This window comes from Peromyscus eremicus, chromosome 13, assembly GCF_949786415.1.
Source record: "Peromyscus eremicus chromosome 13, PerEre_H2_v1, whole genome shotgun sequence".
Classification (NCBI taxonomy): Eukaryota; Metazoa; Chordata; class Mammalia; order Rodentia; family Cricetidae; genus Peromyscus; species Peromyscus eremicus.
Genome location: NC_081429.1, coordinates 4,970,967 through 4,985,298, shown reverse-complemented (window position 1 = coordinate 4,985,298; position 14,332 = coordinate 4,970,967).

Here is a 14,332-nt window from a genome sequence, read left to right as displayed (position 1 = left end):
AAATAATAGCACAGTCAATTCCGGTACCCCTCTAGAACTTTTTAAGGGTGAAGAATGTGACCAGTACTCTTCCTTGAAGCCACGTCATCCTCCTGAGCAAGCAGAACCAGATGCTGAGCAGCTTCCCCCTGACCTCAGCCTTGACTGAGAACTTGACACACAAAGATGTCATTTGTTTCATGTGAAATGTTTTCCCTTAAAGGACCATTTATGTTATTTTCTAAATTTAAACATAATAGTGAGACATGATTAGTCAAGTTATAAAAGAAACCAGAAAATAAAATAACAAAGAAATTTGAGAACTATTTTGTCACCATGAATGGCAGTCAGAAAGCAAGCATTCCAAAGAAGATTTTGCACAACCTTTTGTAACCATGTAGCATATTTCTAGTTTCGATAGTGTGAGTAATTTGTTTATGGATATTGGAAAAACTGTCAGAGGAAAGACAATTTCAAGAGTTAAATGCTGGGTCAGGGAGATAAAAGCTCAATGGATAAAAGCACTTGCTGCTCAAACCTGATAAAAGGCTTTTAGATCCCTAAATACATGTAAAATTTGGATGTGGGGGTGTGCGATTGTAATGCCAAGCCTGCTGTGGTGAGCTGAGATGTTCTAAGTCATGCACTGCAGTAGCAAGCCACAAGAGACCCTGCTCCAAGCAAGGTGGAAGGCAAGGACCAACATTCCAGGTTGTCCCTGACCTACACACACATGCTGTGGCATGCATACATCTGTACACATAAACACCTCTGCGCATGTCATACATACATGATATGCAAAAATAAATGAATAAATAAAATGTAAATGCTGTTGTATTTAGTGTGAGATACCTAGTTTAGAAAATTAAAATAAATCGGTTTGCTTTGTCAAAAGTCATTTTTTCCTCAGTCATATTCCTCTCTTTTTCAATCATATTCTTCATAGAACTAGAAAAATATGAACTAGAAACAAAGATCACACATTTTTCTTTATGCGGACTCTAGATTTAAAATTAAGTGTGGGGCTGGAATTATGAAAGACCCTGAATAGCTAGAGTAATCCTGACCTCAAATTATACCACAGAACCATAGTCACAAAGTCAGTGCGGTACTAGCACAAAAGTAAGCACATGGGACAATAGACCAAGAGCCGGGAATCAAGTTATACAGCACAGCCACCTAATTTCTGAAAGGTGTCAAAAATGTATACTGTAAAAAAAATAGAGTAAAAATAAAAAGCATCTTTAATAAACATTGAGAGCAAAGCTGGATTTCCTTGTGCAAAAGAATGAATCTAGATCTGCCTCTCTCACTCTGCACAAAAACTAATTCAAAATGGATCAAAGACCTTAATGTAAGGCCTGAAACACTGATAGTGTTTCCCAGGGGAGAGCACTGAGTAAAGCAGAGCTAAGATCTTTCTGGAAAAGACTCAAATAGCTCAGAAAAAAAGCAAAAATTGACAAGGGTATTATGTAGATGAACAGTCTTATTAAATAAGAAACACAGAGCCAATGCAAAGATGAAAGCCCAAGAGGTCAGAGCTAAAAACCTTGCCCTTCACTGCTACTGCTGTCTTCCTCAGCAAGAGACCTACTTCCTGTCTGTTTGTCCTTTTTATTGACTTTCTCTTCTGCCTTCTCATTGGTTGTAAACCTAACCACATGACCTCCTCGTCACTGCCTGTCTGTACAGACCTCCAGGTCTTCTATGGTTGGTATTGAGATTAAAGGCTTGTGTCTCCATGCTGGCTGTATCCTTGAACACACAGAGATCTGCCTGGCTCTGCCTCCCAAGAGCTGGGATTAAAGGTGTGTACCAACACCGCCCAGCTTCTGCTATGGCTTGCTGTTAGCTCTGACCCCAGGCAACTTTATTTATTAACATACAAATAAAATCACATTTCAGTACAAATAAAATAACACCATATTAATAAAATATCACAATAGTATTACAGGAAGTGAAAATGTTTCTTCACAGTCAAAGGATCAGTCACCAGCATGCAGCGACAAGCTGCAGAATGGAGAAAATCTTCACCAAGTGCACACCGGACATGGTTTAATGGCGGGTATTTCAAAAATTGAACATGTAAGACCCCAAACATCCAATTAATACACAGGCTAATGCACAGCTGGTTTTCAGGGGAGAGATACAAATGGCCAATAAATATTTGAGGAAGTGTTCCACATCCTTAGCTATCTGGGGAACACAAATTGAAACTTCTCTGAGGCCCCGTCTCGCCCAGACTTGCTGCCATTGCAAAGGGTAATAATGAGTGCTGGTGAGGATATGGGGAAGGGGTCTTTATTCACCGGTGATGGGAGTGCAAATGGTTGTGGCTGATATGAAAGTCAGGGTGGGCTTCCTCAAAAATAAAAGTAGAACTACTGCACGATTCAGTGACATCCGAGTGTGTGCCTGAAGGATGCTAAGTCTCTGTGAAGAGATGCCTTGCACATCCATGTTTATTACTGAACTATTCATCTTAGCTAAAATATGAAATCACGTGATGCCCATCAACAGATGAAGGGATGAACTGTGTTCGTGTGTACAATGGGATTTTATTCAGCCACAAAGAAACATGAAATCAAGGCATTTGTAGGAAAATGGATGCAGCTAGGACTCATTGTGTTAAATGAACTAAGTCTGACTTGGAGAAACAAAGATCACACATTTTTCTTTATGCAAACTCTAGATTTAAAATTAAGTGTGGGGCTGGAGAAACAGCTCAGCGGTTAAGAGCACTGACTGCTCTTCCAGAAGACCTGGGTTCAATTCCCAGCACCCACACGGCAGCTCACAGCTGTCTGTAATTCCAGTTCCAGACACCCATGGTGAAACACCAATGCACATAAAATAAAAATAAATAAATTTTAAAAATAAATAAAATAAAATTAAGTGTGTGTGTGTGTGTGTGTGTGTGTAAAAATGCCCTAACAAAGCACACTTCTTTGCATGCTACCTTAAAAACAAAATCTGTCTTGGGAGCAGAGGTACCATTGTTTGACATTTACCAGTCTGCTAGCCCTGTCCCCTTGCAGTCTTTCACTCTCCTGGTCAAGGACTATTGATGGCATTAGCTGGCCCTGAGGTCCTGTTGGTCCTGAATGCTGTATCATTATGTAGGTGTCTTCAAGAAGGGGAGCAAGGAGCTCCAGATCAACAGTGAAGTGGACCACTCCAAACTCTGTAGTCCTCTCCCGCACAGAGCAGCTGGCTGCATGACCGATGGCGGTACAGACAATCAAAGCATGCTTGGAACTTAGGAAAACCATCTCAGCATCAAAGATGTACTTGGGTAACTGAACTTACCTGGTCTTTAGTGGCGGTGGAGGTGGTGGGCCAATGACTCAGAAGGGTGATGACAGGGAGTTAGGGATAAAGGCACCCACGTTGAGGAGGTCTCCTCCATGATTCTCACTTGGGGGAAGGAGGTTGCAGAGGCTTCCTTGGGGAGGTTGGTCCTACTTTGTCAACTCTATTCCACTTTTAAAGTAGCTCTTCACTGGAGCCATGGAGAGTGAACCAGCATGACAGCTTCTGCCTTTTCTCAGCTCAGACAAGAAGGTCAATGTTAGAAGAGCCACACTGAGCTTTGATGGTAGGAATGAGATCTCCATTCTGTCAAGCCTCCACCTGAAAATCTCGAGTGATGAGTTAGAATAGAGCTGTTACCAAGGCTCACATGTAACAAGGACTGGAAGGCTGTCTAGTGCCACCACATCTGCATGGCAGTCACCCCTATGAGTAAGACTGAGTCTTCTGTGAAGTGATTGGAATTCTGTACAGGCACCCATGAGTTGAAGAATTGAATGCTTTCTTCTCCACAGGCCCTCTGACTGTCCCTTCAAAACAGCAAGCTGGGTGACAGATATTTTTTGGTAAGGTGCTCTTCAAGGATAAGGCCATGTAGCTATCCTTCAGTGGCAGGTGAAGCTGCTACTTTCTGTGAAACTGTCTAGACGACCACTTATTCTGGAGCAGATCTTGAAACAGGCAGGATTTTTCCTCCTGTCAGTTCTGTTCCATGGAAGGGAAGTCTTGGTTGGAGTCAATACTTCCTGATCTGGTGAGCGACGGAGCAAGGCTCACTTTGCCCACTTCTAACAGAACACTATCAAACACTCAGGTTCACGAAAGTGAAGATGGATGACCAGTGGAATCTGGCCTGGGGCCAGTGACCTTTCTGACTTTCCTGTAAAGTACAGCAAGGCCAATGGCAAGTGGACTGTGTCTGCAGGTTCCACCGATTTTGATGTAACATAGCAAGAGAGCAAGCCTGTGGCTATGGAGGGCAAAGCATGTCTTTGAGAAAGGAAGACACTGGGCTCAGGGTTCAGAAGCCATGAGACGTGATGGTAGAGAGAGACATTTGGAGACCAACCAGCCGCCTTTCAACAATGCCCTTAGCTCCTGCATTTTTGGTAAGCAGGACACTGTGGAAGGTGGGACAGCCCAGGACAAGGGCAATGAAATCATCAACTGGCTGGACAGGAGGCATTCTACCCAGAAGGAAAACTTCCCGAAACTGAAGGGGATCCTGCCAAGCCACTGTCCCGAGGGTGACCCAGGGCATTATTGTACCAAGAAGCTGGTCCAGGGATTTAGAGGGTTGAGCTCTTGTGCTCTAGACACATCATCAAGGTCAGTGGTCACACTTTCACCCAGATGCCCACCCAAATAAAGGAGAAATTTACAGCCATGTCTCTATGGCAATGTCTCAGCTGTTCTCCAACTTTACTCTCCTTACAGAAAAGAAGTCAAAAGCTTTCTATGCCCAGCTCTGAGAAAATGCAGAAAATGCAATTCATATGCTCAATGAATATTGATTTCTTTTCTTTTTTATTGAAAATATATTTTATACAATGTATTTGGATTACAGTTTCTCCTCCTATAGCTCCTCCCAGATCTTCCCCAGCTCCCTACCCTCCAAAACCCACACCCTTTCTTTCTCTCTCTCATTAGAAAACAAACAGGCATCTGAAAACAAAATTAAATAAAAACAAATGAATGAGAATGGGACAAAATAAACAAACAACCACCCAAAAAAATAACCAACAAGAAACACAAACAGTCCCAGAGACACACACATTCGCTCACACTGAAATCCCAAAGCCTCCACAAAATCTGAAACCATATGTGAGTGAAAGAACTGTAAGGCTAAAAAAATGGCCATTATTAAAAAAAAAGCATTATGAGAAAAAAAAAAAACACCAAACCCCAAAACCAACAAACAAAAAACAAACCAAAACAACAACAAAAACAAAAACAATCTCCAAAAATATCGCTGAGTTGTGTTGGCCATCTACTGCTTAGCATGGAACCTGGCCTTAAGTGTGGTTTGTATACCCAGTGACACAGACGTCTTTAAAGAAAACTATTTTTTCCTTTGCTAATAGTTATCAACTGGAGGTAGTTTATGGGTTAGGGATGGGCCTCATGTCTGCTTCCCCTTTCAGCACCAGGACTCCATCTGGCTTAGACCTGTGCAGGCCCTGTGCATGCTGCCATAGTCTCTGTGGGTTCATCTATGAGTCAGCCCTGTTGTGTCTACAAGGTCTTGTTTCCTTGGTGTCTTCCATCCCCACTGGCTCTTACAATCTTTCTGCCTCTTCTTTCAGCATTCTCTGAGCCCTGAGGGGATGGATTTGATCTTAAATCACTATCTCAAGCTACAATACAGTCACCCAGCACTTAGAAGACTGAAGCAGGAGAGCCAGAAATAAAGATATCCTTGTCTACATAGCAAGTTTGAGGCTAGCTTGGAGCTGGTTTTAAAAACTCAAATAAAAAATAATTAATTAGCCAGGTGGTAGTGGCATACACTTTTAATCTCAGCACTAGGGAGGCAGAGGCAAGTGGATCTCTGTGAGTTCAAGACCAGCCTGGTCTACCCACCTAGTTCTAGGACAGCCACGGCTACACAAAGGAACCTTGTCTTGAAACAAAACAACAAAATAATTTTTCAAAAGAAAGACAAAACAAAATGAAGCAAGGAGCTTAGAGAAGGAGGAAATGTGTCTCTCTCTTCCTGCACAGGCCCTGACACAAACAGAGTGTCAATCATTTTGTTGGTGTCCCAAGTTATTAACCTACCAGGACAGACACAAAACTTGCAGCCCTGGGCGTGAAGGAGAAAGTGTGGATTACATAATTCTCATCACTAGATTCCATTTCACAAGAAGGTGTATCTTCAGATCTTTCTAAAAGGACCATGAATCGAGCCAATGACTAAAGTCTTGGTAAGGCTTTACCAAAAATTTGGGAACAATTTTCATGTAAGTAGTTCTTAAAGGAATCCCTGAGGAAATCTGGGACCCAAGTGGGACCATGACATCTTATTTGAGATTGATGGCCACATCTTGGAAGCTACCAGGTACCACGTGCCAGGCCAGGTACACAGTGTGGAACAGACTCCGCAGAGATAATGTGTTTGTGTTCAGGTACTTTAAGGTGTTCACAAAGAGACACCAAAGGAATAACAAAATGTACTCATGGAGGGGATACAAGCTATCTAGAACATTTTGGGGAACATCCATTCCCGTTCTCATCATTGATTTTTAGCCCTGTACTTGGTTCACTATTTTTGTGAAATTGAAGGATTTCGTTTTGTATTTTTGTCAGATGTGTGACATGTTCCATCAAGAATCTAACTGGGGCTGGAGAGATGGCTCAGCCGTTAAAGGCTAGGCTCACAACCAAAAATATAAGAATCTAACTATAATTTTAACTTTTTATCCAAGAAAAAAGTGCCTAAGGTTTAAAGGATCAAAGCACAAGAAAAGGGAACTAGCCCAGAAAGTAGGGGCTCAATATAGGCCTGGCAGTGTCCTACACGCTCAAAGGACACCCTCAAACCATAGCACAGTACGGCACAGTCGCTTGGAGTCATGGGACACAGAAACAAATATGGTGGTTTGATAGAGGATTGTCCCCCATCGTCTCAGACATTTGAATGCTTGGTCTCCAGTGGGTGGCATTGTTTGAGGGAGGTTCAGGAGGTGTGGCCTTGCTGGAGGAAGTGTGCCACGGCATGGGGGAGGGCTTTCAATCCATACCTCACTTCCAGCTCCCTCTCTCTGATTTTTGCTTGAGGTTGAAGATGTGAGTGCTCAGCTCCCTGCTCCTGCCAACACCCTGCTGCCGCCACCACCACGCCTTCCTCACCTGGAAGGACTCTCATCCCGCTGGACCAGAAGCCCCAGTGAAGTCTTATGTGAGTTGCTCTGATCATGGCGTTTATCCCAGCAACAGAAAAGTAGCTAGTACAGAAGCTGAAATACTTAGCTTTTGGTCCTGGGATGAGGATGAAGGACAGAGGCACAGGGGGTTGTTTTCCTCCCAGGTCTGCATCAGTCACCCTTTCCTCAGATCCCTTCTTCCCTGCAAGTCTGTGTCAGTCTCTCACGTCCAAGACTTCCCTTGGCTTGTGGCTATTTTTTTTTAAACATCACTAAGACGTTTATAAGTTGTCCTCCATGCTCGGAGAGGGCTCCAACTCAGGCACCCCTCCAAAGACTCCTTCCTGTATCTGGGATGACCTCAGATGGGACACCTAGGTTGGTGGCCATTGCTACAGACTGAGCATGCCAGGGCTCCACCCAGCGAGCAGTGGACATTGTGTTGTTTCTTCCTGGGCTTGGGGCAGCTCAGGACCACTGTCACCAGCTGGCTTCTGAGGGGAATGGAAGTCACACTGATAAGGTGAGAGATTTAGGTAGGACGGAGTCAGACAGGCTTCCTGCTAGAGCAATGGTTCTCAACCTGTGGGGCTTGACCACTTTGGTAAACCTCTAGTTCCAAAGATATTTACAGTAACATTCATAACAGTAACAAAATTACAGTTAGGAAGGAACAGTGAAAATAATTCTATGGTTGGGGTCACACAGCATGAGGAGCCATATTAAAGGGTCACAGCATTAGGAAGGTTGAGAACCACTGTTCCAGAGTCTCCCTGCTACTGCAATTGTGAGATTTCCAGGCACAAATCTGAAAACTGATCTTTGAGGCCTAGACAGGAAGGCAGGAGGTTTAAGAACCTTTAATTTCATGTCTTTAATAGGTGATAACCTGTGTCATTTAAATATCCATAGAAATCCTTGTCTCTCTCATGCACAAAAGCTGACTTTCCACAGCTGAGGTTCTAATTCCCAGGCTGTGTAACAAATTTAATGTCTTGCCGTACCACACATATTTATCCCCTCACAGTTTCTTTGGGTCAGGAATCGGGTGTGACTTCCTTTGCACAGGGTTCCAGGACTTCAGCAAAGTTGTTCATCTTCATCATCATCATCCTCTTCATCATCAGTCCAGAGTTCTCATCTAAGGCATCCAGGGAAGATCTCCTTCTCAGCTCTCTTGAGTTGTTGACAACCACAGACACTTCGGCTGTTTACTTTTCAAAGCCAGTAGGGTTTCTGGTGTAGGGAAGGCCTCTTTCAAAGAACCAGGCTCTTCCAGAATAAGCCTTCTCTTGGTGAACTCAAATGCTCTGGCACCTTAGTTATAGCTGCAGAATCCTGCTCTCTTTTCTGTCTCCAGTTGACTGAGTACTCCATGTTTTCTCAAGGAGAGTGTAGTATATGTGGATCTCAGTAATGACAGTGTACAGGCTGCCCATAGAGTTGGGAAGCTAGGGCTTTATGTCAAATCTACCTGTTCCCTGTGTTTGTATAAAGTTTTATTGGCACATGGTCACAGTTATTCATTTGTGGACTGTGGAGATGTCTGAGGTAGTGCCCTTAACAGAGCTCATGGAGACTTGTGGACCATGGAAAGGGTGATGCCAGTCTCTACTTCCTGTACTGGAGCAGTCCCAGGGAAGCTGGTCAGGGGATCCTGTTGGCCTTTTCCCACACAGGGCAGTAGCCTTGCTGTAGAAGAATTGGGACCCCCGAGGCTGCTTCCTGGCTGCAAGCAGCATGGAGAACTTGAGAACCCAATGTCATCAGGATGAGGGCTAAAGAATTAGTCTTGAATCAAAAACGTGTAAGTGAATGTCAGCAGAAAGATGATGTCTTCGACTTGGGCACAAATTAGTGGCCTAGGAGAAGGACCAAGGACCAGAGAAACATCTTGAGAGATGCAAACCATCCGGGGAAACAAAATCAGAAACTCGGATGCTGGGGGCATAAATGTGAACAGAAAGACAACAGCTGCAGATAACCTGATGGAGGCTGCAAGGCAGTCAGCTGAGCCCCAGCGGCCTCGCAGAAGACACATCCTCTTAGCTGGACTCTCGAGGAGGTCGTGGTGGTAGGTGGGGATCCTGAAGCCCCTCTCCTGGGGTTTTAAACTCTCCACACTGGTAAGTATGGGCTCCTGCTCTCCTGAGTGGTGCCTGCTGGTCTCAGCCATGCAGCGTTAGTTTGTCCTGGGACCTTAGTTCCACGAGGACTGAAGAAGTTTTGATATTTGGTGCATTTGGTGGCTTGTGGCTGTGATGGTAACTTTTAAGCTCTTACATGTCAGATAGAAACCAACATCTCTGTTTCCTAAAAAGATTTGTCTATCTTAATGTATGAGAGTTTTGTTTCCATGTATGTGCACATACTATATTCATGCAGTGTCCAGAGTGGCTATAAGAGAGAGTCTAGATCTTCTAGAAGTGAAGTTACAGACAGTTGCGAGCCACCACATGGATTCTGGGAACTGAACTTGGGTCCTCTTCAAGAGCGGCCAATGCTCTTAATTGCTGAGCCATTTTTCCAGCCCCCAAGAACCCATAATCCCCTTCATAGAACAGTGTATGGTTATGTGAACACACACACACACACACACACACATTTATTTTTATTTTTAAGTTACTTGTTTATTTATTTGTATGTATTCATATTTGAGCCTGAGTGACATGGCATGCGTGCAGAGACCAGGGAAACCTGCAGGAGTCAATTCTCTTCTCCTGAGGATCAAACTCAGGTCATCAGTATTGGCAGCAGGTACTTTTCCCCCACTGAACCATCTCTCTGGCCTCATTCATTGATTTTTAAATGATAAGCCAATCTTATAGTGCTGAACTTGACTTGATTTGGTCGTAATGTATTATTCTATTTATGCGTGATAGAATTCAATTTGCTGGCATTTTGCTCAAGATTTTGCATTTGCATTCATGAAAGAAATTGACTGGCGATTTTTCTTTCTTGTACAGCCCTTGTCAGCTTTCTGTAAAGTTATGCTGTCTCGTGACGTGAATTAGAAAGATGGTTCCACTGCATGAACATGAAGCTGAAGGAGAGGTATCGCCCCTTAAAGTATTTGAGTCAATTTGAACCTGGACTTCTGAGAATGTTTGACACTGAGATTTAATTTCTTTAACAGGCATAAAAATATACCCATTTTCAATTTCTTTCTTTGTGGCTTTGAGAAGTTGTGATTTTTCTAAAGTCTGTAGATAATTTCCTTCCTATTATATTATAATTTATTTCATTCTTTGTGTCGGTAATCTCCACCTTCTCCATTTTTCTTCAGGAAAGTTTTGTGGACTTCCTAATTTTGTCAGTTTTTCCAAAGGACCAGCTTTTCTCTTGGGCTGACCTCTCCATGGAATGGCTGCAGTTTCAACTTTTATTCTAACTTCTTCATCCTCTGCCCTCCATTTCCTTCTGGGGTTCTTGTTCTTTGTGGCTCACTTATGTTCTAGTATTTTCTCTCTCGTGTATAAATTAGCACAACAAACTTCCCTCTAAGTCTGCTTTTATTTAGATGCCGTGACCTTTGGCTTGCTGCCTTTCGGCTGTAATTCCCTTCTCGCTATTAACTGCACCACACTGACATTTCTTCTTGACACATAAGGCTTTCAGAAGTGAAGAGAGGCTCATTTTCAAATACTGGGGCTGTCGTGTGGTTTTAAATTTTGATTTGGGGGGTTAGAGAGATGGCCCCATGGTGGAGTACTCACTGTGCTTCCAGAGGACGTGCGTCCAGGCCCCAACAACCACACTAAGCTGCTCACAACTGCCCTTAACTCCCATTCTAGGGGCTCTGACGCCCCTTCTGGTCTCCACCAGTAGCCCCTCCTCCAGACGTGGCACACACTCACAGAGAGACACACAATACGCATCAATACAATTTTATTTTAAAGTTACTTCCACCGTGACATGGGAACATATTCTGAGTAATTTCAAAACTAAAACTTTGTCAAGGCTTATTTATGTACAGCCTGGTATATATTCAATTTTCATGAATATTCTTCAGCAGAACCCTGGTGAGCTTTAACTATCAGCTTGCCACAACACAGAAATCACATGAAAGGAGGACTTTAACTGACGAGTTCCCAAGGTCAGACTGGCCTGTAGCATGTCTGTGCGAGACTGTCTTGATTATTAATTGTTATAAGGAGACCCAGACCACCGTGGGTGGTACCATTCCTTGGGCCGGTGAACCTGAGCTGAAAGCAGTATTTCCCCATGGTTTCTGTGGCTGTGAGTGAGTTCCTTGATCACAGATAAAGCTGTGTGGACTAGCAAGTAGGTCTCCTGACAAGCACCTGGTTGAATTCCTGCCCTGAAATTCCTCAATGATGAGCTGTAACCTATAAACCGAAATCATCCCTTTCTGTTCCCATGATGCTTTTGGTCTGAGTGTTCTATCCCAGCAACTGAAAGGAAACAGATCCTCAGACATTTTTGTTTCAGGCTCCCTTTACATCAATAAAAACCATTGCGACTCCAGCTTTGTTAATATGCGTTCTATATAAGGTCATAGCAAAAATGGAGAGTCTTTTACATCTACTTATAAGTTTCTTTGAAATAGTCACACAAGCCTGTTTCATGTTAGCCTAAATAACATTGTCATGAAAATTTGGTGACCAGAGTATCATTGTGGGTTTTTTTTCAAATCTTTTTGACGTCTGGCTTCATGAAAAGGCATTTGGGTTCTTGTTTCTGTTTCTACATCCAACCCATTCTGAGATGTTATTTTGACCACATGTGCGACCAAGACAGCTGCACACAAGTGTGTCACACACAAGTGTGTCTTGGGAGGGAGGAGTGCAGTGCTTTGCACATAAAGATGACTCTCTTCAGTGCAGTGAAACTCAATGAGTGGTGGTTCCTACAGGTCAGATGCAGTGTGGAATGTGAAGCTGGAGCAACGGGGATTTTGTATTGTTAAGATCCATGACTCTCTGCAATAGAATGCTTGGAATTAAGATTTAGTCCATGCCTGATTATGTGTCATGCACTGGCCAACTCTTGCCAACATGGAAAGTCTTATCACACCATTATCAGAAGTCATACTCACCAGCCATGAACAAATCAGAGTGACCTACTCATGGCGACAGATTGAAGTTTCCTGAAACTGCAACTTGCGCATTAACTAAAATCTCATCATGGACAACGTAGACTTTGGATATTTTTCCTTAACAAGACAGGCTCAACTTCAACAGCACTTGTCAATGCTGGCGGCCATGTCGGTGTTCCTTCAAGTGACAACACTGTCCTGTGGAAAAGGAAAAAGAGAGGAAGAAGAGAAAATGGGTCATTTAGCTGCGGTTTAAATGAATCGTGCGATTGCTTTTCTTGAGGCAGCGTGGAATTCCGGCTGACCTGTCGTGCTTTAGCCTGCATTTCATTGTGTCACAGAGAACACTGGGAAGCTGTGACCTGATGCCTCTTGGCTTAATAAAATGAATGGTCCTCCAATGACAGCAAGGATCTTCTTGGTGATACTGGCTACCTTCCTGGTCCACTTATGAATATCTGCTGAGGATGGACAAAATGGTTACTTCTGGTTCCTCTATTTCTGGGGAAATCCCCACTGTCACTTTGGCAACATCAGACACAGTAAAAAAGGAAGTCAAATGCCATCATTCATGGTCTCTGGAACCCCGAGGGATCTGGGGACTTCCCTTTGAGGGACTGTGCTAGGAAAAGGAAGAGTCTCTTCTGGGCTCTGGGTGGCTGTCTAGGACACTGGAAGGAGCTGGCATGTGGAGAATGAAGACTGGAGATCCACTTCTCAGCAACACAGTCCTGCTCCAGACTTTCAGCCATGCTTGGCTGCTTTGGGGCAGTGGTGATGAGCTGTTTCTAGCTGCAAATTGTGAACACTTGGGAGAGAGAGGGAAATTTGTGCTGTGTCTCCAGATGACAGTAAAGCATTAGTTCTATTACCTGAATCTCACTGGGCTTCCCATAAGAGTTTCCCAGAGTTGATGTAGCCATATCCCACAGCTGGGAGGCTTCAAGATCAAAAATGTAGTCCAATAATTCTGGAGGCTGATGTCTGGGCTCAGGTGTTGGAGCCAGGCTGGTTCCCTCTAAGGGACGTGAGGGAGATAGTTCCAGGTGGAAGCTGGTACCCAAAGCATCCCTTGGCTTAGAGATGCATCATCCAGGCTTTGCCTTCATCATCTCTCTTTGTCTCCGTATGGCACTTTGGCCTGTGTCCAAATTTCCATTGTTAAATTTAAAAACTTTACTCAGAAGTATAACTTGAACATCGGGTTTATCCTCCCCTAATGTTTCCTTTCTTATACAGATGTCAGCTATATCATTGAAGGATCCATTCCACTAGTCATATCTGAAGAACCCCTATTTTCAAGCAAAGTCGTATATTCTGAGGTACTAGAAATTAGGACTTCCATATGTGAATTTGGGGAAACTTAATTTTACCCATAACACCTAACTAACCTTTGCATAGATACTAAATATTAATCTCCTCTTTTCCCCCAGCTTTCTCAGTTTTTGTATGTCACACACACACACACACACACACACACACACACACACGCACACACGCACACGCACACGCACACGCACACATCATTTCCTTCACACACAGACAGTAAACTGCTAAGCATATGAGACGTGAATTTGTCTAGAACTCTGTGCCCAAAGAAAGTAGGATGTGCTAATAACTTCAAGCTGGAGGTGGAACAATGGTGTACTAATTAGGACTCGATCAAGAAGGGCACAGCTGGGGTGGGAGCCGGAACCTAAGAGAAGGGGGCTCTAGGCAGGTGAGACCTGGCTGCTGTAGGCTCAAGGGCAGGGCCTGTCCCCTCCCCTTCAGAAACAGCAAAGCTATGAGGCTCCGAGCTGTGAGGAGAGAAGATAGCAGCGGACAAGGCCCCAACAAACATTGACATTTTATTTTTACCGGAGTGTCAGTCCCAGGAGGGATGTAAGCAGGGCATGCCATAGCTTGTATTTGCAAGTCTTTGCTTAAGTGTCTTTGGATGCCCTATTATATAACTGAGTCAGAAACCGGCAGGCCAGGGCTGGAGGACCTCTTTTAGGTCACAGGCTTTTAGGGACAGGCTCCAGCTGAAAAAGGTACCTCTCCAGTCTTCCCCTGCCAGCAAGGTGAATAGCCTGGTTGAAATATCCCCAAGTCCTGGTGCTTCCTGCAT